Below are 3267 nucleotides of genomic sequence, written 5' to 3' on the forward strand. Positions count from 1 at the left end.
ATCCCAGTAGCAACAACCACACCCAGCACCCAGATCCTGGTTTCTTTCCTTTCTTTTTCCTGTCTTTCCTTTCTTTCTTTCCCTCCCTCCCTCCCTCCCTCCCTCTCTCTCTCTCTCTCTTTCTCTCTCTCTCTCTCTCTCTTTCTTTCTTTCTTTCTCTCTTTTTTTTTGAGACAGGGTCTTACTGTGTCATCCAGGCTGGAGTGCAGTGGCACTATCACGGCTCACTTCAACCTTGACTTCCCAGGCTCAGCTGATTCTCCCACTTCTGCCTCCCGAGTAGCTGGGGTGACAGGTGCTTGTCACCATGCCTGGCTAACTTTTTCTTTTCTTTCTTTCTTTCTTTTTTTTTTTTTTTTTGAGATGGAATCTCCCTCTGTTGCCCAGGCTGGAGTTCAGTGGTGTGATCTTGATCTCAGCTCACTGCAGCCTCTGCTTCCCAGGTGATTCTCCTGCTCCCGCTGGCTAACTTTTTCTTTCTGTTTTTGTTGTTGTTGTTGTTGTTGCTGTTGTTTGTTTGTTTTTTTTTTTGTTTTTTGTGTGTTTGTTTGTTTTTTGAGACAGAGTCTTGCTCTGTCACTCAGGCTGGAATACAGTGGTGTGATCTTGGCTCACTGCAACTTTCACCTCCCAGGTTCAGGTGATTTTCCTGCCTCAGCCGCCTGAGTAGCTGAGACTGCAGGTGTGCCACCATTCCTGGCTAATTTTTGGATATAGCTTTAGTAGAAATGGAGTTTCTCCATGTTGGCCAGGCTGGTCTCAAATTCTTGACCGCAAGTGATCCACCTGCCTCAGCCTCCCAAAGAACTGGGATTACAGGCATGAGCCACTGTGCCTGGCCTCATTTTGTAGGATTTTAAGGATGACTCATGGCTTGGTAAAGTGGGATGCCTGGCATCTTACTGAATCAATGGTACCTGCAGTGATGGTGATGCTGTTGCTGATGAGGATGATATTGTGCTGATGGTGATGAGCCCAGTGTGAACTGGCCCAAGACACACTTCCCATTGGTGTACTAAAAGCTTTGCATATATTGTCTCAGTCCTCAAGGCATTGTTGTTGTCTTTTTCCAAATGGGGAAACCAAGGCTGAGAGAGGTTAAGTAACTTGTCCAAGGGCATACAGCTTCTTAACCATTGTAACATTCTCTCCAGCCAGCCATCTTGGCTGCTCTTAAATGATCCATATCCAATGTTTCAGGCAAGAAGGCTGCAGGAAGATGAATGTTGTGTAGGTGGAATGAGTTTCTGGTGATGACGGATATGAGTCACCTAAGCATCTCTTGATCCACTAGATACGAATGGTGATGATGAATTAATTGACTTTAATGTTCTGGAAGCCATTTTAAAGGAAAATCTAAATATATATATAATTTTTCTTTTTTCCAGAATCCGACTGGATCTCTGCCACTTTTCTCTTCCTACCTCTCAACTTGCAGGAAATGGTTTGTCTCTTCCAACAGCGTCTCCAATATTCACAGACTCAACTGAAGTTTTGTTTCCTCATCTAGATATCCTTGTCTTTCATTAGCTCCTATTAGCAGCACTGTGGCCAACAGCCCTGCCTTTGTGCCCTCCCAGTTAGCTTACAGTGCTACAGGACCACGATTTCTGGGGTTGGATTGGTGCTGCCCCAGGACACACCCCAGTTGCCCTACCAGTGGCACTTCTCTGGGTTCCTCACATGGCACCATCATCCAGAATACTCCCCCAGATAAAGCAACTTGGGGTGTAGTGTTTCAGAGAAGGACTCATGATTTCCAGGAGTCAAAAGCCCTCAGTCCACCAACAGAACTATGCCAGTTGATCTTCATCTCCAAGATAAAAGATGAGGTCAGGGATGGGCATGGTGCATAACTCTGAGCCCTGAGTGAGAGAATTGAGGCAGCTGCAACTTCACAAGGTCAAGGCCTGACCTCCGCCCATCCCCACCAGCCCAAAGACTTGCCACCTCAGTGCCTGAGCATCTTCTGGCGACCTCCCTCAGCAACCCAACTTAATCTCACCAGTGAAAACAGAGGTGAGGCGAGAGTACCCAGCCTGAAGATGCTTCTTCTATCAACCTGCAGAAATGTTACACTTTCCCTTTAGGCATCCATTAATAAAAGAAATTGCCATGCTTACTGCCAAGAGGAGGAGCCTGATCTGGAGGGAGAATGGGAAGGGAAGGTTGTGGGGAGACAGTTATTCTGAGTACCCCTCACTAAGAAAGCTCCAGGCCAGGCATGGTGGCTCATGGCTGTAATCCCAGCACTTTGGGAGGTTGAGGCAGGCAGATCACCTGAGGTCAGGAGTTCAAGACCAGCTTGGCACACATGGCGAAACCCCATCTTTACTAAAAATATAAAAATTAGCCAGGTGTAGTGGCAGGCACCTGTAGTCCTAGCTACTCAGGAAGCTGAGGCAGGAGAATCGCTTGAACCTGGAAGGCAGAGGTTGCAGTGAGCCGAGATCACGCCATTGCACTCCAGCCTGGGCAACAGAGTGAGACTCCGTTTTAAAAAAAAAGAGCTCCGAATACATTGAAAATATGTCAGGAACCTTTGAAGACTTTCTTGGGACAAATGGTCTATAGTAAGCCCTGCCTTCTTTACTAGGAGCCCAGGGCCTGCTGTTGCCCTCTCTGGGGCACTGACTCCTCCACCTGTGCCCAACAGGGCCTGGCTAGACCCCAGGCATAACATCTTTCCTTATCTGCCAGCTCACTCTCTGCCCTTTCCAGGAATGTGATCCATTTTGCTTCACTTGCTCTTCCTGAGTCTGTTCCCTGGTGAGACCTTTGGGGTGTGTGGGGCAGAGGTGGAAGAAGTAACTTCTGAACACAAGCACCTGCTTCACAGTGTTGACCCGGCTTTGCCTTAAGGATTTCCAATAGAATGAATTTCTGGCCTCAAGAATGTCAGGGAAACCTGGGATGCTTGAAACCCACAGTACCCTTCAGGCAAATGACCTTAATTATCCAAGATATTGAATGGAGACGTTAGACTCAAGTCATTTGTGTCCAGCTCTGAAACACACATGTGTACACGTCATCCCCATGTGGGCCTGGTTTTCAAGGATTCCGGGATAGTGTTCTTTTTAGTAAATAGTCAAGGCCCACCTGGATGGCAAAAGAAGCCAAGGCCTGGTTATCCCAGCAGACAAGTAAAAACTTAATTGCCATCCCAGCCTCCACAAGCCCATTCCTGACGCCATTCAGAAGGCTCAAAACAGACTGATGTGAGGCCACTTTTCCCATTGTTCTCATCAGGTTGTCAGAGATCATAGC

General features: G+C 47.4%; 1 protein-coding gene across 1 annotated transcript in view; it reads left to right on the forward strand.

Moving 5' to 3' along the window:
* TTLL6 (tubulin tyrosine ligase like 6) overlaps positions 1–2129 on the forward strand; it is a 56989-nt gene extending 54860 nt beyond the window's left edge. Inside the window, exon 17 of the mRNA XM_017854053.1 lies at positions 1389–2129. The gene's annotated coding sequence lies outside the window, so the exon portion shown is untranslated. The remainder of the gene's footprint in view (positions 1–1388) is intronic.
* The last annotated feature ends 1138 nt before the right edge of the window (positions 2130–3267 follow it).

The sequence above is a fragment of the Rhinopithecus bieti genome, unplaced genomic scaffold, assembly GCF_001698545.2.
Source record: "Rhinopithecus bieti isolate Rb0 unplaced genomic scaffold, ASM169854v2 scaffold_35856, whole genome shotgun sequence".
In the NCBI taxonomy this organism is placed as follows: domain Eukaryota; kingdom Metazoa; phylum Chordata; class Mammalia; order Primates; family Cercopithecidae; genus Rhinopithecus; species Rhinopithecus bieti.